The sequence below is a fragment of the Silurus meridionalis genome, chromosome 11 (genome assembly GCF_014805685.1).
Source record: "Silurus meridionalis isolate SWU-2019-XX chromosome 11, ASM1480568v1, whole genome shotgun sequence".
Lineage (NCBI taxonomy): Eukaryota > Metazoa > Chordata > Actinopteri > Siluriformes > Siluridae > Silurus > Silurus meridionalis.
Genome location: NC_060894.1, coordinates 6,563,678 through 6,586,213, shown reverse-complemented (window position 1 = coordinate 6,586,213; position 22,536 = coordinate 6,563,678). Strand labels below are relative to the sequence as shown.

Below are 22,536 nucleotides of genomic sequence, written 5' to 3'. Positions count from 1 at the left end.
TCTCATCATTTACAGTACATAATACCATAGAAAGTTTTAAAGAATCCGGAAAAAGTGCACAAAGGACTAAGCTGAAAATCAATAATGGATACATCATGAAATGAAAAATACAACAAGGGACAACCAGAACTGTTAAACAGCTAGAATCCTGTATCAGACACATTTGGGACAACATCCAACTCCCAAAACTTCAACTGGTCTTCACATTTGGGACAACATCCAACTCCCAAAACTTCAACTGGTCTCCTCCAGTCCCAGATGTATGCAGACAGAAGACATGAGTCTACACAGTGGTAAACCTTGCCCTGTCCCAATTGTTTGACTAGTTGCAGCCATCAAATTCAATACGACCTTATTTTTATTCTTAAAATGGTATATTTTCTCAGTTTAAACATTTAATGGGGTTTTTTTGTGTGTGTGAATTAAATATGGATTTATGAGCATTTCAAATCACTGCATTCTGTTTTATTCAGTGTCCTAACTTTTTTTAAATTGGGGGTATAATTAAAAAGACCAAGAACTGCCTTTTGAGGATGTCTAACACAAGACATAGCTGTGCACACAAGTACACTGCATCATATCTGCACAGTAAAGCCAGATTCATATTTCTCCCACACATGAATGTCAGTAAGTAAAATCAACAGGAGTGAAAGCATTAAATTAACCTTTAGTCCTCATGCCATATATGATCTGTTTTAGATTCATATTCAACATTGTTTTGAAATGATGCAAACAATTCTGCTGAATTTTAATTAAAGGTGAAGTAAATATTTATAAAATATGCTAGGGTTAAAGAGGAGAAATGTTCCGTATGAATGTTCGTTTATGATAGAAAGACCTTTTACAAATCAAGGATGGCTTTGAGAATTCTAACAAGATGTGTCAGCTTGATGGCATGTGGCACTGCCACCCCGGCTGACAGGAAGGTGCCATTTGTGCTGCGCTCTCCATGTCCTTATTAAAACTGAAATGAGTGGGAGAGATCGCTGTCACTCAGGCAAGGAAAGGCTACATGAGCTCTAATATAAAAAAAGGAGGGGGACTCAGGATAGACCTGGGAACCCATTCGTCCTTCTTGCCTGATATTTTTAGGTGCCTCATTTCTTGTCTTTTCCTTTTTTTTGACAGGAAATGGAGTGCATCTCCTGTGACATACGCTGCAGCACTTATAGCTGTGGATTTGGACCTGCTGAGTTTGGATCTGCAAACCTTGTATTCCTGCGTGAGCATGTCTAATGACTCTGTGCGCAAATTGATTGTGTCTCAGCAGCTGAGCCGTGCCAAGCCTGCTTTAGGCTCACTGCTGGCAGACTCTGCAGAGAAAGAGCATTCAAATTGTTGAGCTTCTAAACTCATGTGTTCCAACAGTAGTATGAGGAAAATAAGATACTGGTAACACAGCTTACCAAGGAGAGCAACTTCTTTTTCAAGGATACAAAATTTATCAAGTAATTAAGGTGGCTTGCTGATGCCAGATATTTTAGTTTTACAGCAAAAATTATTTCAATTTTATCAATTTTATTTTTTATTATTATTATTTTTTGACGTGGTGGGGAGATCCTGGTATTGGCTACCACACTGACAATGACAATATGTTTTTAAAAATGAGTCGTAGTTGCACCCTTTAATGCAATTGTAATAAACTCACTGGTTCCATGCTGAAAAAAGACAGGCAGTAGTACAACCAACAGAGCTTTCTTCATTTTACTTTAATTTTTGCCCTTGCCCTGTCCTTCTCAGTACTCAAGCAGGGGCTCACCCACACTCTTGTGGTTCCGGACACTTTTCCTCGGCATCCACCTGTCTCACTCACGGATCAGCACGCCTTTACTTGGCGCCCTCCTGAGCTTCTTCACAGACCAGCACCAGCAGGATGGTGTCTTTTTCCTTTTTATTGCCGTTGCCAGACTGTAACAGAGCACACTGATTAGTCTTATCAGCCATTCACCATCACTGTTGATTTGTGTAAAGCTGCTTTGAGACAATGTCTGTTGTGAAAAGCGCTATACAAATAAACTTGACTTGACTTGACTTGACTACAGGTGTAGTCTTACTGCTCATTTTGCCTGGCTCCGCCCTCCACTCGCGAGCTGCTGACACTTACCAACAACACCCAACTCAACAGCAGGGAACCGTGCAGCCTGAGCTGACCCCCTCACCCTGGCGTGAGAGGCAGAAACTGGTGGAAAACTTTCTTATACTCCAAGGAGCAGGTGGGTGGTGAAGTAGAGAGGAAACGAGAGAAAGGGTTTCTGTCGCTGGGTACACACCGCCATCTGGACTTCCCTGGAGAGGCATGGCAGACAATAAATTACCCATGGCAAAGTCTTCCTGGCATCATACCTCTCTTCCAGCCTGGGGTTTTTGCACCACTGTAACAAACTCACTGGTTTCTTGCTGGAAGAAAGACAGGCAGGCAATATCTCACCAAGCAGAGCTTTCTTTATTTCACATTTACTTTTACTCTGCGTCCTCCTTTCCAGTTCCTCAGCGTCCACCCATCTCACTCTTGGATCCTTTTTCTTGGCGCCCGCCGAGCTCCTTTCTGGGCTAGCATGCCGCCTTCTCGATGTCAGCCCAAACACTCATGGACTGGTACGCCTTTCTCTTGGCATCCACCCATGTTCAGTCACCTTTCGGAGACCATTCCACTCTCCTCTGCTTGATGTGTCTCTCTTCCCCCAAGGCTAGTGTCTTTCTTCTTTTTTTCACTGGACTGTTACAGAGCACACTGATTAGTCTCCTCAGCTACAGGTATAGTCTTACTGCTCTGCACTCCACTCGCAAACCACTCAACAGCATATATAATACAAAATGGTTATTGGAAACTCAGTTAAAAGACATATTGTTGAATGAGAAATTAAGGAACACGTGTGTAGTATTGTTCTATATAACACGTTCTTGATACCCACTGGTCTTGAATAGGATTATAGTTTCATTCTCAAGTAATTCACTTTGTAAAAATTTGCTAGTACTCAAACAAAAAAATAAACTGAATCCCTATCAGTTGAAATGCCACAAAGAAATCCCTTGTGAGGATCTTTCTTCCAAACAGTGCATGATATTAAGTAATAAACTGTAATTTCTGTAAGTTGCCTACTAAGCTACTAATGTGTAAACGGGAAATTAATGAAGCAGACCTATGACAAGAGCAAAAATAGGAAACTTTTATAAATTGAAGAAAGCAGGCCTCTGTTAGTCGTAAGGAATTTACACATTGTTATTCAGGCTTAGACTTAATGATGGACAAGTGCTATTGAATATTATTGTCATATGTCATATCTGTAACTTAATTTTGGTCATTAGTCCACATTTTCTATTGCTGATTTAGATGTTTCAGAAAAAGGTAAATGCTTGTGTTTAAACCCTATCCTGGATATTTGTACTTTAGAAAGGCATGAACTAAAAGCAGTTATTAAATAGCTTCAATAGAGAGATCAATCATCAACAGCAGCTGAGTGGGTTTGGCAAAGGTTGGCAAAATAATGGACAAGGTCACTAAGAGGTGACTCTTTTTATATGTATATATATTTATATATATATATATATATATATATATATATATATATATATATATATATATATATATAAAATTTTAACTTTGTTCTCATTACAATTTTTACCTGTATGAGAGGTCCATTACTTCTTTATTTTTTTCTTTGCACACTTGCTGCCTTCCCAGCAAATAATCGCTTGCACTTTTGAAGCACTTATAGCACACTGAGATGTTGCTGAATGCTTTTTACTTTTTAAATGAAGCCTTATGCTGAAGTAAAATGTGTGTATGGGCTTTTTTCCATTCTTTTTTCTTAATGCTGACAGCAATCTGTAAATTAAGCAACATAATGGTGGTAATTGCCACATTTACAGCCCCAGATGCTGAGGTAATGCTAGTTTTGCAACCGCTGCCAGGACTCAACTGTCTCTGAGGTGAAAGTTCTCGAAACCTTGGGTCCAAACTCATAAGGCAGCAGCTGGTCTGAGCCATTTTTCCCCCCTTGGCACCCGGCACTTTCACCTTACCTGGCATTCAGAGTCTGAAGGGCGCCTGCAAAGCGTCTGGCCAAGAGGCAGCTTGAGCAGGTGCAGCCTAACAAAGACCACAAACTACACAAACAGTAATGTTTTTTTTTTTTACTTCACAATAAAGCTGGGGAGAGAAAAAGTAATCCCCTTGGCAGTGCCAGAATACTAATTAACATTTGGCCACTATTGCATTGAAAAAAAAAAATTAAATACAAAATTTTTAAAAAGGTACACTGGATTCCAAAATAATCTGTGGCATAATTAGCATTAACCTTAAAATCCCATAAGTCAGAGGATTTCCTGCATTGTTGGAGCAGAGTTGCTGGAATCTTCTTCTGGCTTCTAATCTTGTCCAGAGCCTCCTCTTGTCTAAAAATGTAAAAAGATAAGTTTAAAAACAAAACTGATCTCCAAATCAACTGTTTTATTTATGATATTTATTTATCCAAATAAATGTGTTTTCTGCACAAAAGCTAAAAAAATAAAAGCTAATTATTTCATTTTAATGCATTTAGAAACCACAATATGATTCACTGTGGAAATAGTGGCTGTCTGTGCAAAATAATACCACTGTTTGGCAAATATAACAGTTTACAGTTAGAGCATGCTGAAGGAGATTCGTTTTTTTTGCTGTCCTCACACACAATGGTCCCAGCTTCTATCAACATTCTGACGTTTACTGGAGTGTAAGAGGACAGTAATAGAATGTGCTGGGGTCATCTGCATTATGCAAATGTGGAATAATAGAATTAACATAGCTTAGTTTCCAACTCATTGAAGCACACACTCATCCTACCCTCAGTCACCCTGTAATGGTGCTCTGGTCATATAACCGTCATTTCAGCAGCAGGAAATAATTTCCCAGGTCGTGTGGTAATGAGATGGAGCTGGGACCGACAGTGTTCGATCGTAATAGGATCGGTGTTCAGGGAGAGAGCTGGACCTGACAGCAGAGAAAGCGTAGAACATATGAAGCTGTCAGCCGGCACAAACCTGGCACTGTGTTAGCTCCAGACTCCCAGGACAAAGCAGGCAGGGAAGACGGATCGTTATGGGTTCAGTGGCCCTGGTGTTATCTCATCAACTTGTGAGTTTCTGCTGATGGTGGAGTTCAAAAGTCCAGTGAAGGTAGGAACTTGCAAGAGTGATCTCGGGGGTTGAGGGTCACTCTAGGGCTAGTGGGAGCAAAGCGCAGAGAAGTAAGGTGTCACAATGGTAGAGCAGGTTGTGAAATGTGATGTTTCGATTGCTCATTGGTGGATAGTATGAACGGTTGGTGCTAATTTTGCAAAAGAACACCTTAAAAATGGTGAAACATTTGAGAAATGTTGCAAACAAGTTTCCCCTTTACCTTGTTTCTTGCAGATACACATTACCTGAACTTCCAAAAGTACTGTAGAGCATTCTTCTGGGAAGGTGTTTCACTAGATTTTGGAGTGTGCTTGTTGGGATTTGTGCTCATTTAACCACTACTGATGTAGGGTGAGAAGGCTTGGGGTGCAGTCAGCATTTCAATTCAATGCAAAGAAAATCAATAGGGTTAAGGTCAGGGCTCTATAGTAGGTCACTCAAGATCTACCACTTCAACCCATGTAAACCATACTCTTGCTTGATTTGTGCACAGTGACTTTGTTCTGCTGAAACATGTGATACCACCTCAAAGACATTTGTAATAACAGTCAGGATAGAAATATATATGATTGTAAAATTCAGGTGTCCCAAAACTTTTACAGTTTTATAATGTATAGTCCATATAGTGTATATTGATGACCCAATCCATTCTACTCCTCCTTCTCCCTGGCCTGCATTCAGGATTATGGAATATTTGTGTGCAGTTATGACATATAATAAAAGAGTTTTTTTTTTTAAAAACATGACTAAATATTTGTCTGTATTCAAGGTATAAAGAAAGTTTAAAGGCAAATTTTAATGCAGAACTACCATACTATTTATCTGTGTGTGTGTGTGTGTGTGTGTGTGTGTGTGTGTGTGTGTGTTCTGTAAAAATCTCTTCTTTTTTTCATCCCTGATATAGTTCAATAGGTTTCACTTTCAGATGATGAAAGAACAGCTGAAAGCTTTCATGTGTATAATTCAGTTCTTGTAGTTGAAGGACACGTTGCTGCTAAAAGTCCACATTTTGCCATTAGGACTTTGTTCTGCTGTTCTCTCTTGAGGATTTTGATTGTAGGGAAAAACACAAACAGAGGACAAAGAAAGATTCAGAAAGCTAATTAAATCCCAATTGTGGATCAATCTCCAGATGCACAATTCGTCCCGAATGAAAAAATACTGTGTATAATTTACTAACAAAATAGTAGCAAAAAAAAAGTAAAAAAAAACTTTAAAGAAGTAATAAAGTCTAATTTCATCTTGTTGAACAGAAAAGAATAGAACTCTTTGTCAAATATATATATATATATATATATATATATATATATATATATATATATATATATATATATATGTGTGTGTGTGTGTGTGTGTGTGTGTGTGTGTGTGTGTGTGTGTGTTGAATATATACATACATATATACATACCGAGGACATAATTTTAAACATAGTAAAACATTTTTTTCATATTGCATTTACAATTTTTACATAACTGCATTTACCATTGCTTTAAAGCTTTTTTCAATATTAAAATATATAAAGTTGAAAATGTGAAAAATTACAACTGAGTGTTATAGATAGATAGATAGATAGATAGATAGATAGATAGATAGATAGATAGATAGATAGATAGATAGATAGATAGATAGATAGATAGATAGATAGATATCTCATCAAATGCTAGCAAATGAAATAATTAAGTTGTCTGTCTCCAACTTTGTGGTCACAGTTTGTGGACGAACTGCATATGGCTGTAAGGGTCAATTGTTCAAATACTTTTGTCCATATGTGTAAGGAATGTAAGTATAAACTCAAGTGTATCTGGAGTAAGGAATAACGCATTGTGAGGTATGCAGTTATGGAAAAATAAATGTAGTGTTAAAGAATGTTCTTGAGATAATCATAATCATGTATTAGGAAGAAATAAGGAACTTTTAACGTTTAGTTTTGAGATTAAAAACAGAGCATCATAAAATTGTTTGGTTCATTAAATGGCTGCGTTTCTTTTTCTAGTTGCAAAACTGTATATTCTGTATGAGTATTGATTCGTCTTGAGGATTATAGCTTCACACGTCAATTCTTTATTCTACACTCGCCCACTAATGCGCCCACTTTCTCATTAGATTGTTTAAATTCTTCAGGAATAATGATTTTCTATTGCTTCTTGTGGCACTGTTGGCTCACGCAATGAAATGAACATGCTGGATGATAAGCATTAAAATTAGCGAATGTTAAAAAAAATGTAAATAAAAGGTCTGCATGGAAAAAGTGTCAATCGCTGCTCAGCATTGGGTCGAGTGATTCTGCCGTTAGACTAAAAAATTTTGTTAGAAATTATTAAAAAATACACATAAAAAAAACTAATCAATAAATAAATATGATTCAATCTTACAAACAAATTGAATTGAAAAAAAAATCAAGTGTAATTCCATTAAAATGCAAATGCTTTGAATGCAGTCAGATGTAAGTGTGTGTGAAATTATTAAACCCCATGAATATGTTAATGAACAAACTTATAAAAACGTGTCATGTGCGTCTGAGACAGAAATTCATTAGAAATGCTTTATTTTTCCCAATCATCTTTCCATTCTTATTGTTAAACTCTCCTCACACTGACACTGTTCCTATGCTGCATCCCATTGAACTCTAAAGTTAAATAAAAAACAAAATTTTTGCACTTCATTTAACAAGAGTTGGATTGAAACACTTTTGCACTCCTTTTACGATCTGGCAACTTCTGCAGTTCTTTAAGAAGTCCCTCGAGACAGCATATCTGCAAAAGTACAGCCATGCCATTTATGGAAATAAAAAAATAATAATAATAAGGCCCAGGAGTTATTGAGGCATTTGGCAGTTTTAATTAGACTTGATTTGCATTTTCTCAACCTTAAATGTTTGTTCTAATTGCTTACAGCTTTTCTTAACAAAATTAAAATAAAAAAGAAAGAAATAAAGGACACAGGTTCCTGCCAAATTGGAAGACCGGGGGATGGGCGGAAATGAGAAGTTGGTGGAGTGTATTAAAATCAATGCTTTGTCTCAGTTAATTGGCGATGGATCAGAATTTTTTTCTTTAGTTTTACTTCAGTGTAGAGAGAAAAAGAGTGATAGATAGAGAGAGAGAGAGAGAGAGAGAGAGAGAGAGAGAGAGAGAGAGAGAGAGAGAGAGAAAACATTTTTGAGCTTGTAGCAGTGTCTGCCGTTTGACTTGGAATCTCGTCTTTCCATCTTCTCTGCCAGACTTCAGCCCGTCAGATATTTACAATATGCACTTGCCAAATTCATCAGCCTTGACTTTTTTTTTTTTTTGCACATTGTAGAACATAAATGGTGTGCTGCGTCTTGGCATGACAAAACGTTACTCTTTTTGCGCATGGTGCAAAAATCTGTTCTTTTTATGGCTTTTTTTTAACCTTATCTGATTGAAATTCTGCTGCTTTATCGTTTTCGGCACAAACATTTTTTAAACATGGTTAACTTTTAGTACTAAGAACACAGGGCATAGTCATTCTATTATACAAAATAAAACACATGAAAGCATGCTGTTACAGTAAAATAATTAACAGTTGTGGTGTTATGATATTATTGCTCCCACAGTTGTATGATTTTCCTTATAATTTTCACAGCATGTGCACTTTTAACAATTATGTGCTACCTGTTAATAGATACAATTAATATCAAGGAACATCTGCAATAAACAGACAGACAGACAGACAGACAGACAGACAGACAGACAGACAGACAGACAGACAGACAGATAGATAGATAGATAGATAGATAGATAGATAGATAGATAGATAGAGACTGAACTTTTCATTGAAAAATCCTCAGCTTTAAACACTTTTGGAAACTGAAACACTTTGACTTGCCTGTTCTAAAATTAAATACATTTAATTGAATTAAAATTAAATAAAACCAAAATAGTTTATCACTAGTTTTCTAGATTTCTTTCTGGCCTTGCAATTTAGGTCATTCTAAAGCTGTTTAATGAAATTTAGGTGCAGTGTCTAAATAACATTCCAGCCTTTGTTTGTTTTCTAAATAATGCTTACAGCACTTGAATGTACGCTTTAGGGTCATTATCATGTTGTTTGCTGAAGTCGGTTCCAATTAGCCGCAGTCCAGACGGAATTGCAAGGTGCTGAAGTATGGTATAGCCATTTTGATTCAGTTTGCCTTTCACCTGAAACAAGTCTCCCAGCTCCAAAACAACTTCAAACCATTACACTTTCACCTCTATCTTTGACTGTGGGTGTGAGGCAGTCTTCTAACATCATCTCTCAGGCATAAGATTAGAACCACCTGCATATTATTGTGTTGTTTTCCCTTTTGCTGCCAAAACAGTCCTGTCCCATTGAGCATTACCAGCATTAACTTCTTCAGTAATTTGACAGTTACAGGAGCTTGTCTGTTGGAGACTTCGCTCCCCACATGCATCAATAAGCCTCGGCCGCTCATGATCCTGTTGCCGGTTCACCACTGTTCCTTACTTAGAGCACTTTTAAAGTGCCCACTGCAGACTGGGAACATCCCATAACAGCTGCAGTTTTGGACATGCTTTGACCCAGTCATCTAGAGATCACAATTTGGCCCAAAACCCGCAAACTTGCTCAAATCCTTATGCTTGCCCATTTTTCCTGTTTTGAACACAAAGTTTGCAGTATGCAAGATAGATAGATAGATAGATAGATAGATAGATAGATAGATAGATAGATAGATAGATAGATAGATAGATAGATAGATAGATAGATAGATAGATAGATAGATATTGTATTACATGATCAAAAATCAGAAGCAGAATCCTCTAAGTATCGTTTTTCATCATTTTGCCAAGCTTGCACGAGGCTGGAGGAAGCTGCAGGGACAAGCCATGTATCTGTGAAAGGCCAGATCTCAGACGGCTAATTAGAGTTAAAAGCTCAGAGCGTGACAGGAGTCAGTTAAGCATGGAAGTGAGCCTGATGTGTAATGGAACGAGACGAGTAAAAGTGCAAAGCAGAAAAATACTTATCCTGAGCAAGTGAACTTGCACCAAGACTTGGTCTTATTGTATTATCTTTTTCAACTATCATCCACCACCACTCCCAATTTTCTCCCTAAGGTTTATCTTCACAATTCACACTTGTGCACCCCACGTCTGTAAATCCAACCTGTTCTAACTGATGCGCATACACAAGAAAGTGTGACACACTCTGAGCAAAGTGCTACCTGTCATATTCTCTTCACATAACCACACAGATGTGTGCAATTGCCCGCTGTCATTGTGATTGCGAGGAAAGAAAAAGAGTTTGCTCCTCCCAAACAGGAATCACAGCCAATTTTGACAGGCATGTATCACTGGGATTCATATTCAAAAAATGTTATGCTCAGCATGCGTTCTTACAGAGCATTTGATTTCACTTACAAGAGGTTTGTCTTCTTTTGTGAGTAACACAATATTTTTAAAAAGTAAAAACCATTTTGTTTGTTTTTAACAATTGGAACAATTACTTTTAACTTAGGCAGGTTTTAAACAGGTGTAACTTAGAGTAACAGCGCAGGAGTCATTGGAGTTATTCCGATAGTTAGATAGATAGATAGATAGATAGATAGATAGATAGATAGATAGATAGATAGATAGATAGATAGATAGATAGATAGATAGATAGATAGATAGATAGGTTGGTTGGTTGGTTGGTTGATTGATTTATTGATTGATTGATTGATTGATTGATTGATGGGTAGAGACAGAGAGAGAGAGAGAGAGAGAGAGAGAGAGAGAGAGAGAGAGAGAGCAGCATCTCTCCCTCTCCCTCCCTTTCTCTCTTTTAAACCCTTTACCCTGAAAACTAAAACCAGACCAGTCATGCTTCAGTAGACTCCTTGGGATGGGAACAATTCATGTCCAACTGTTTTCACAAAAACAAAACAAGTGTGTGAGTGTGTGTGTGTGTGTGTGTGTGTGTGTGTGTGTGTGTGTGTGTGTGTGTGTGTGTGTGTGTGATATGACTTCTCTGTGGATATAAAAGACATGACAGAGAGACAATTTTGACATTTGCTTTTTGCATGATTTTTTTTTTTTTACACTGAAATTAATTTTAAAACAAAAATGCCAAATATAATTAAACAAGTTGTTCTCTCTACTTGTATATCTCATCCTTCACAGCTGGAAAAAACACAACAGGCATTTATCTGCTTTCCCCCAAACAAAAGCTCATTTGCCTTTTTTTTTAGCAGGGAAGCAAAACTAATAATTAATTCTGCCACAGAGCGATTGGCTATTTGCTGATATTGTGCTCGTGCTCGTGCTCGTTTATAAACCTCATTTGCATGCATGATGGCTAGTTCAAGCTCTTGAGCAACATCAACCCCAATAAAACTTTATTACTCGCCATCGCGCTCGGATCGCTTCGAGCCGTGCCCCTTTACCCCGTGGCAACATTAGCATAAAGACACGGCCCATTTCTCCAGCATCCTCACATTAAACGCCCTGTGTCATGTCATTTAAATGGCAGGTCTTGAGAAATGCGTTCTTAATGCTCTTATCTGGCAGCAAATCTTCCTTTTTATTATTTTAACTCGAAATAAATTTAGAAAAAAAACGTTCTGTTAGGTTTTTAAAGCATTTGAAGCTAAAAAAAAATTGGGATTAGATTGATCTAAATTCGTCATTGTCATTCAGGCAGAAACAAGAGCACAATAAGCAGCATTCCCAAGAGCACAACTCCAACAGGAATCACAAATGATAGAAATCAGGCAGCTGTTAAAGATCCTCAGGAGACTGAGTAAATGCTAACGTGGGTTCTTTGAACATATCTCACAGAGTCTTTGCCCAGGACCTTTGTCCTTTAGCTTTATGTATGATCCACCATGACTGTATTCTGTACTTAAAGACAAGAACATCTTTTGACATGCAATAATTTATAAATGTGAAATATTATTAACTTTAATAATCATTGAGGTAAAAACATAATAACAATATACAACAGAGACTCATTCTGTAAATGCAATAGCAGATAAACATCACCGTAATAACCTAATAATAACTTAATAACTATACGAGCAAACTTATATTAAGACATCAAATGAAGGATAATTATATGTTGATAAGAAACAACCAATTACACACACACACACACACACACACACACACACACACACACACACACACACACACACACACTCACTCAAAAACAGCTCCCTGCCACATGAATTAGATAGATAGATAGATAGATAGATAGATAGATAGATAGATAGATAGATAGATAGATAGATAGATAGATAGATAGATAGATAGATAGATAGATAGATAGATAGATAGATAACAGTGTCTTTTTTTCTTTTTCTATCTCACCTTTTCTTTTGCAAAACCCTAGGTGATAGGTGACCGAAGTGATAAATGAAAAATAGATGGATGGATGGATGGATGGATGGATGGATGGATGGATGGATGGATGGATGGATGGATGGATGGATAGATAGATAGATAGATAGATAGATAGATAGATAGATAGATAGATAGATAGATAGATAGATAGATAGATAGATAGATAGATTTGCATATCTACCAAAACATTAACCCAAAACACCCTTGTTCTGAATGAATCATCGTCCTTCACACAAGCTCACCTGTATTTTGAAATGAATGCTTTCAATAGAATGTGTTTTTTTCCCCTCTTCATCTGTTGAACTCTAAGATTCTCAGACGTGAGCCGAGAAATGTATCAATCAATGTATTTTCCAAGTAAGTCTCCAAAGAAACTCTCTCTCTCGCCTTTCATCTTCTCTTGAAGTGTTTTAGAGTGAGAATCTTAAACTAGTTAATGCTTATGAACTGCAAGCAGAAAAAAAAGATGTTTGTGCTGCAGCATTAATTTGTTGGATATAAGGTCAAAATAATATTTTCTTAACAGAAACCATGAGATAACATAAAAAACAATATTAATAAAAACAAATGTGAAAAGGGGGATAGTAATAAGTAAATATTTATGTTTTAGGAGAATTAACTATTAAGTCTAAATAACAATACAAATGTATTTCTAATTTTTTTGTTTACATTTTGTGGTTCAGTGCTTCTATATTGTAGAAAATAGGAATACAGAATAAAGCTAAACATTAACACAGATGCAAAATGGCAAAACCATCAAAACAAGCTTCAGATGTACAGTGCATCCAGAAAATATTTACAGCGCTTCACTTTTTCCACATTTTGTTATCTCACAGCCTTATTCCAAAATATATTAAGTTTTTTCCCAACAAACTTCTACAAACAAGACCCCATAATAACAACTTGAAAGAAGTTTATTTGAAATCTTTCCAAATATATATATATATATATATATATATATATATATATATATATATATATATATATATATATATATATATATAAACAATAATTAAAATCACATGTGCCCCTTTGGCAACAATTTGCAGACTTAAGTCTTTTTGAGTTTGATGCTACAAGCATGGCATACCTATTTTTGGGCCATTCTTCTTTGCAAAACCTCTCACACTCCATCAGTGCACAACCATTTTCAGATCACTCTAGAGATGTTCAATCGGGTTCAAGTCTGAGATCTGGCTGGTCACTCAATAAGATTCACAGAGTCGTCCAGTAGCCACTGTAGCAGTGTACCGTCCCTATGCACTGTAGCAGTAGCATACACAAGAATGAACATGATAGGGGTGAAACAATCAGGTATCAATGTAATGACAGGAGTGAAGATGAGACTAAAACAAAAACAATAAACAAAAACAAGGCAAAAGTAGACGAATTCATAATACTTACATCATTAACTCCACCTTTTATCTACTAAGAAAAGATGTGTTGAGTGTAAATTCCAAGTGTTTTGGTGATTTTCGCACATCATCTGACATCCTTGTGTGATGTTTACAGGGGTGAAGACATGATAATATGATGCCAAGTTCACTGTGGTTGCTTACTAAAGTCACTGCATTGTGCATTATTAAAGTCAGGTACTGATGTAGGGTGAAGAGGCCTGAGGTGCAGTCAGCTTTCCAAGTCATCCCAAAAGTGTTCAGTAAGGTTGAGGTCAGAGATCTGTAGCAGTCCTCACAAGATTTTCCACTTCATAGCATAGTATAGGATGTCTTTGGATGTGGTAGCGTTAGATTTTTCCTTCATTTAAAATTTCTCGCATGACATGTAAACCTGTAGACGAAGTGAGCTTCATTAAGCTATGAAGTAAAAGATCTTGTGAGGACTGCTACAGATCTCTGACCTCAGCCTTCCTTTTTTTTTGTTTGAACAGTTTGGGGAAGAATCACATATAGCTGGAAATTTCAGGTGTCCCAATACTTTTGTCAGTATAGTGTATGACTGAAACTTACACATACCGACTCTGGCATTTCCATTAAATGCTGGATTCTGCATGGAGATGTGTTAACAGCAAAGCAAAGTGGACATTACTTAACCTACTGAAAGGCAGAGTCTGAATTTAGATTTTTTGCTTGTTGTTTCTTGCTTTTATTTAAACTCTATTGGCTAATTATTAAATTGTTCAAGATTCCATACGGAGGTTGACATATGAGGTGAAACAATAGCAATTATAAGCAGTAAAATTTTTCATATTAACAAAAAAGTAATAAATAATAAACTGTAGTGGTTTAATACAAACTCAAACAAATGTAACACAAATGAACTCTATTTTGTCTTCTAGCTACCATTTTAATATAGAAAGAGGTTTTTTCTCTTTACAGTAGTACCTCGGGTTATGAGTTTATTTCGTTCTGCGAGTGAGCTCGCAACCTAAAACGTTTGTATACTAAAAAAATGTTTTTCATAAGAAATAAAGGAAATTGACTCGATGCATTTTACACGTCCATAAATACACGTATACTCATTTTATGCAACACTCGTTACACAATACAACATTTATTAGAAAATGAATGCTCGTATTCCAATTTCCTTGTATTCAACGTTACTCGTAACTTGGGGTTCTACTGTACTTTGTTAGTTGTTTTCAATTTTGTTTCTCCTTTTCTGTCTGTTTGCTCAATGACTTGCAAGGAACTAGCAGAGATCCAATAGTACAAAATGTTCATTTGGAAAGTAAATCAAAAAATATATAACGCAAGTGATCCATAGCTTAGGGTTACAGGCTATAGCTATTTAACAAATTAAACACTCTGTTACCATTAAAGCTATTTGTTATTGTTGTGACCTTCTAACACAATTGCTTTTTGAACTCCATTACCCAGACGACACTGTTCCCTCCAAACGTGACCGGCATGTTCTCCACTTACAGCCCAGCACACAGCATATTGAGTGAACACACCTGTTTGTATGGCATTGACACCCACACACACACACTCACACAAACGATCTAAAAGAACTCTGTTTTGTTCATCAAAGTATACGCTCAACAGAATCTTTAGCCTTTTTCAAAAAAGAGTCTTTCATATCTGTCTTGAGCTCACTGCTTTTGACCAGTTTTTCAATTCTCATTTTTCTATTTTTGCCTGCTCTAGTTTAGTCTTCTTGCCGATCACCTATACTCTTCCTGGTTTTGGATTTAGACCTCGCAATTCAACTTCAATTTGTTTAATTGTTTTTTTTAAACTGCCGGAAAAGGATGCCTCTATCCAGAGTGACTTATAAAAGTGCTTTGAAGTCTCCATCAACGAATTCATTTGGATGCTGTTTCATTTGGACACACACTAGGAATATCACCAGTCTAAAACTGTATAGGAAGAGAAAATAGTTTGAAATGTTCTTTTTTTTTTTATATTAGAAGTGCTAATTTAAGAACCACTGAAAGAGATGACGTTCATTTGAAGACTCCGTTGTTTGGAGATCAAAGTGGAAGGTTTGTTCCATCACTGAGGTGCCAAAACAAATGATTTCTTTAAGCATGTCTTCCTTGTACCCTGAGACATAGTGGTTCTAGCCCAGCAGTTGTTAAAGATGGATAGATCAGTGGTGCAGTAGTAGATGATTGAGAGATTAGTGGTGCAGTTGATGATAGCGGAAGCATGGTGCAGTGTGGTAGTGCAATAGTGGTGGTGCTGTAAGTTGGAGAGGTGTCTGTTTATTTCTTGGCTTTTTAAGCAAGCATTAGTGTTTTAATTCTGATCCAGCAGATACAGGAAGTCAGTGGAGAGAGTGGGATGGTGTGGGAGAACCTAGAAAGATAAAAAAAAATGTCATGCAGCTGCATTCAGGATCATTTGCAGAGGTCGAATGTCCTTCAGAAGCAGACTTGCCAGAAGCGATTTGCAGTAGCCAGGTCTTGAGATGACAAGGTACTGAACGGACACCTGAGTGGCCTTGGTGGGCAGTAAAAAATGTCTGGTGTTTTGAGAAAGGAATCAACATTAGCAAGGCTGCGTCCAGTGACCAAAGGTGAAAAAAGTTGTCTATAGAGATCATCAAATCTTTATATTAAGCTAGTGTAGAAAAAGAGTTATATAAAATCACAATTAACAACAAGAACAGGATAGAAGTTTGGCTAATCTTCAAAAAAAAAAAAAAAAAAGAAAAAAGTACTAAGCCTTATTCGTAATACTTGTACACTTGTACAGTCAGAGAATGATGTGAAATCTGAGAGGAAATAAATTGAAGATCTCTGGCTATATTATCTCTATTAGGTTTTTGTTTTCAATTATCCTATTTAGGAAACACAAACAAGAGGTTCAACAAAGTATAGCTATCCCTAAATTTTTAGCTGGTGTGCTAAAAATTATAGTGTTAAAACCAAAGTAATAGTGTCAATATTCATGGCTCAGGTTACATGGCAGGCTTTTGCCACTCACCCGAGCACTGCTGTTTCCCATCAGCTCTTGTGATGGAGCTACCAGCGCATGACGGAGTTCATCATCTCCACTACACAGCCTAATCTTGTTCAGCAAATAGAACAATCCCTCCTCACCAATAACTTATTTTTATCAGCCACCGGAGCTGCGCTGTGGATTAGGTTTTATTTTTTCCCCTTGCAACATGGAAAGGTGTGCTTGTTGTCAGCTACTAGCTGTCATGTGTAATAAAAAAATCTTTAAAAAAAACCACAATAAACTACTTTTAAACGACTTTAACCCAAACTTTGTTTCATTGACTTGAAGCTGTGATACACCACACACAATAATATTATCATCTCTTATCTTTCTTCACTTTCCATTGCCATTATTTATATTTTATCATAATTGCACCATCATTCATTGTCCATATTAATTTAATTTAATTCTCGATTATTATCCAATCATTCAATATCCTTAATCATCATACCCTCTGGCCTCTAATATAATTCATAATTCTTTATAATTTATTATCGACCATACATCATTATTCTCCATTTTCCATCATTATACATCATCATTCATTATGCTCCATCATTCCATGTCACCCATCACCATCTATCATTCTCTACCATCATCCATCATTCTCCATCCATAATCCTTGTCCATCATCCTCCATCACTCTTTTTCATCCATCATCATTCTCCATCACCCTACACTCCTCCAACATCTCCTACCATTCATGGACTCCCATTTTCCTTTTATTATCTCTGTCCTCTTTCATCAATCATTTTCTTCCATCCATTCATCCATTATACTCCACAATTTCATCATCATCATCACCATCATCATCATAATCATCAGCAGCAGCATTTAACATATCAACCATTATCCATCCTCCATAACCATCCTCCATTCACTTATATCATCAGTCCTTGTTGATTATTATCCAATCATCATCATCATCATTTGAGCATGTCATCTTCTTGAATTGTCTTATCCTCTGTACAATCTTTGCACAGCTATACTGTATATAACCATTTCTGTACTTCTGATTAGATATTTTCTGCATGTACTTAAGTTCAAGTAACCTCAGTCCAAATTTCTTCATCACTACACCTCTCTTTTGCACCTTCACTTCTACAGGTGTAAATAAATATTCCCTTTATGCTTTTTTGATGTGAATTGTTCACACTTTAGTGTAAGCTTTATACATTTTTGAATAGCCAGAACAAATTGCAGGTTCTGCCGCAGAAAAGATTAATCAGCTGGTTGTGTCGGCTGAATCGCTTTGACTTACATGCAATTTTTAGACTGGGCTTTGCTTAATAACAAATGAAAATAAAGCTGTTCGAAGCACTAACAAGAAATTTTTTTTGCACAAAAAAAAAAAAAAAAGTATACAGGCACATATCTGAATCTTTGCCTTACATTTGGTGTTGTTTATGAATTAAACAACTAATATATATATATATATATATATATATATATATATATATATATATATATATATATATATATATATATATATTCAGTATATAAACTTTCTTTTGGCTTCTCCCATTTGGGGTCGCCACAGCAGACCATCCTCATGTTTGATTTGGCACATGTTTTTATGCTGGATGCCCTTCCAAACGCAACCCTCCCCATTTATCCGGGCTTGGGACCAGCACTAAGGCTTGTGTAACCCTAATGGCTGGGGCTGGTTCCCTGACTGGGGATCGAACCCAGGCCGCAGCAGTAAGAGCGCCGCATCCTTACCACTAGACCACCAGGAACCTATATATATATATATATATATATATATATATATATATATATATATATATATATATATATATATATATATATATATATATATATATATATATATATATATATATATATTCAGTATATAGTATAACTAAAGAAATGCTGCTGTGGGGAACAACAACATGATTATCTGTTGCATAGGTCATCCAGCCATACTAAAAATACTTCCTTCCATATGTTCCATAATAAAACAAAGCACATTCTTCTCTTAGCAATAAGGCCTAGAGGCTACAACAGTAAATGAAACAAGCAAAGTAGAAGGGTGGGTTTGATACCTTATTTCTGTCAACCACCAGATCATAACGATACACTTGTTCATTAAAAGCTTATTGTTAATGCTCATGCTCTGTTATTGTTTCTTTGATCATTTATATAATCCACTTACTTAACACAGCATCATCTTAGTGATAGATAGAGATGTCTCATTCATTTCACACTACTGTCAATTTCTCAATTTTAATAAATCATTTTATTGTATTTATTGTATTTATTTATTTATTTTTTGAAGCTGTGAACTTCAGCAGTATTTAATCATGGTCAAAGCTTTTTAATCGAACCACTAAGGGCTTTGCTCCTCTGGTTCTCTCACTCATCAGCATGTGAAGGCATCCCCCAAATCGGCTGTTTTATGGATTGCAATATAAAGGTGCTGAGGACTGAAATCTGATGCTTAACCAGGCAGCGCTGCGTAGGATAAACACCTCTTCATTTCTATGTAAGATCAATGGCAGGCTGAAATAAAGAGCTGACACTGTGTAGTAAAAACACCTCTCACACATACAAAAAGACAATAGATCTGTTTCTATGCTTTTTTTCTATTTGTAATGTCTGTGTAAACGTATGTTATGGAAAATGTCATGGCATAATATGAGTACAGTTTTCGTGTTTGTTTGATATGATTTGACATGTTCTACAGGGTCTGTAGCTGTGATGTTTTAACATAAGTCTGGCATTTTTATATATGAAATAATAGATAGAAATGGAATAATTGCATAGTCAACAAACCATGTCAATATTATGCCCATAGAATGTTTCCCATCAATGTTATATATTGATATATCAATATTCCCAACAATATCAATATTTATTGCCTGGAGCTGTTTCCTGTTGCTATTTAGTGTCGCTATTTAATTATAGATTCTGTGTATTCTTGGTTTTTTTTGCTTTTATCTCATTTTTGTTGTAGGTTAAATACCTGGTTATTTTCTTATTCCTTTTCCAATTCCTAATTGTATTTTTTGTTTTTTTCAATGTCATTAAAGAAAATCTGCATTATTTACCATCTTCATCTCTATTATATGATAAACTACCTACACACAATGTTAATAATCATAAAATAATTACATATGGCTGGAAAAGTCAGGTGTCCAAATACTTTTGTCCATTTAGTGTATCCATTAAAAATCTGTTGCTGAGTTAAGATGCCAGCCTTTTATGTAATCGCTTTATATGAAAACATGGGTTTATATCTATAAAATTTTTTCATTCTTTGGTTCTCATATTAATCAAACTGACAAGTAGGTAATACAGATTTTGATTGACTTGGATTATATCAAACACTTTAGGAATTTGAAAAGTAAGCACTTGATTTTCAGCTTGGAAAAGTCTTAGATCAGGACCTACAATAGTCCTACAATATTTTTCCATTTTCCTGAGAGTATCAATCATTTTGACTCTAACTCAAATGTCTACAATCGAGCATAATTAGCATTATTGATCTCTACTCTTTGTTAAAACTCAGATAGATTCCAGAAAAATTAGTTCACTTTCTTTGGCGTGCAGCATGATAGCTTCAGCCAAGCAATCCGAAGCCGCTTACATAGACATAAGTGAAGATGTGGCCGATTCAGGTCCATTAAAATGATTAATTATAGATGAAAGGGCTGAAACATTTGTTTTTATTCTTTACTCATTTATTTATGCTTATATTTATTTATTTTATATATTTTTTTACCAGTCCATTGGCAGGAGGCACTAATCATCAGGTCCTCCCTGGGTATAGCCATTAGCCTGACATTTAATCCCACACAGCCTTCTAAAAAATTGCATTCAAAGCTACCAGCCAAGTCCTTGCTAACGTAATGAAGTTAATATATGGGTGGTGTCATGATTCATCGCAATCTGTCGCTTCATTCCCACAGAGGACCGTGGAGCATGACCGCAACTAGAGCCAGACAGTTTCCACTCTCTTTGTCTTTTTCCCTCCTGACAAGCACAACTCTACTACTTGAGCCTTGTCTCTAATACTTTGTCTTTGTCACATATCTGTCTTATTGAGTGACTACATAATCTCATGCTTTTTCTTATCTGGTGCATGATGATGTTAATTTAAACAGTAATGAAATGCTGTGATCATCCCAGACCAAAGCCTTAGCCACAGTATGTCTTTATCCATGTATCATCCCAGAGAGTTTTAACAAATCTAAAATTGTGCTGTAGTTTATTAGATCATAAGGCAGCTCCAGCAGCCAAACCTCAGCCTCAGGAACAGCCATAGCTGTGCTCATTTATTTGCAATGGAGACCTGGACCTATAATCATGTTAAAGGAAAGTGATGAAGAGTGGCATGTATAAAGTTAATGGTAAACAGTCCAAGGTCAACAAATATATCTATACAACTCCAAATCCAAAAATGTTGGGATGCTGTGTAACATGTAAATAAACTGAATGCAATCATTTTTATCTTTCATAAACCCATATTTTTTTTTTACAGTCAATCATAGAAAACCACTTTAAAGGATTTCTTGTTTTTTAATAATTTGATGGCAGTAACATATCTTGAAATAGTTGGAACAGGGTTATGTTTACCACTGTTAACTATTTCTTCTTTTTTTAACACAGGGCATATATTGTATGTCTGGAAACTGAGAAGTGTGTCATTTTTGTCTGAAACAGAACTCTAGGTGATTAACACTCCTGGGCCTTTTTTGTCATATTTTTGTAAGATGTGCCAAATGATTTCAACTAGTGAAAGTTCTGGAGTGCAGGCAGAACAGTTTTACCATTTCTCTCAGTCCATTTGAAAATCAGCTTTTATGGCAGTATTTCTGAATCATATTCACATCTGGCTTCTTCTTTGCATGATATTAAGCTGAATTTGTGGATTTACCTATATTCCTCCTGTCAATTATAAATTAAGTGGCAATACTGAACACACATGGTGACTAGGGCTTCTGCTATTGATAATTTTAGTAATTGAGTATTAAAAAAATTATCCCATCGATTAATTGCGTAATCGGATAAGTAGTACTTTTTCTTGATTAAAGAGCAATAGTAAATAAGAGAGAAAAAATAAGACAGGTCACTTAAAATGAACTTTCTGGTGTTTGCTTTGGCCTGAAACTTCTCCTTGCCCCTTGCTGTTTTTTTAAATCTCGTTCCTCCATTTTTCATTCTACAGCGTCTTTACCTGTCCAAAGTGCAGTAATCAGTTATAATAGTCCATGGAAAACACAGTGCTCCATGTGTAATTAAATGGACTATCCAAAGCAAATTTTAAATTTTTTTATATTTTTTTATTCATTGATGAATTTTTTAATTACTCAAGTTACTCGAGGGATTGTTCAGCCTTAATGCATACATGTTACTTTAAGATCTAAATCTGAAGATGGTTTCCATGCACTTACTTCACTGTATATTAGAAGGTGTTAGACTGCAATATACAGCCACGGGAGTAATTTAGGAAAGCAGTCAAGAATTGAGATAGCTAATGGCTCATCAGACACAGCCCAAATCTAATGAATATGGATACTATAACCTCCAAATACTACTTTCTATAGCAGTTCAGACTGCTGACAATTTGAACCAACAGTTCAAATGCGGCAACAAACGCTTTGGGAACGCATCTGCG

The 22,536-nt window shown here is 36.0% G+C and overlaps 1 non-coding gene across 1 annotated transcript; it reads right to left on the bottom strand.

Moving 5' to 3' along the window:
• Window positions 1-18,580: 18,580 nt before the first annotated feature.
• trnak-cuu lies at window positions 18,581-18,652 on the bottom strand. Its single transcript has one exon. It is a non-coding gene; the product is annotated as a tRNA-Lys (tRNA).
• Window positions 18,653-22,536: the final 3,884 nt, after the last annotated feature.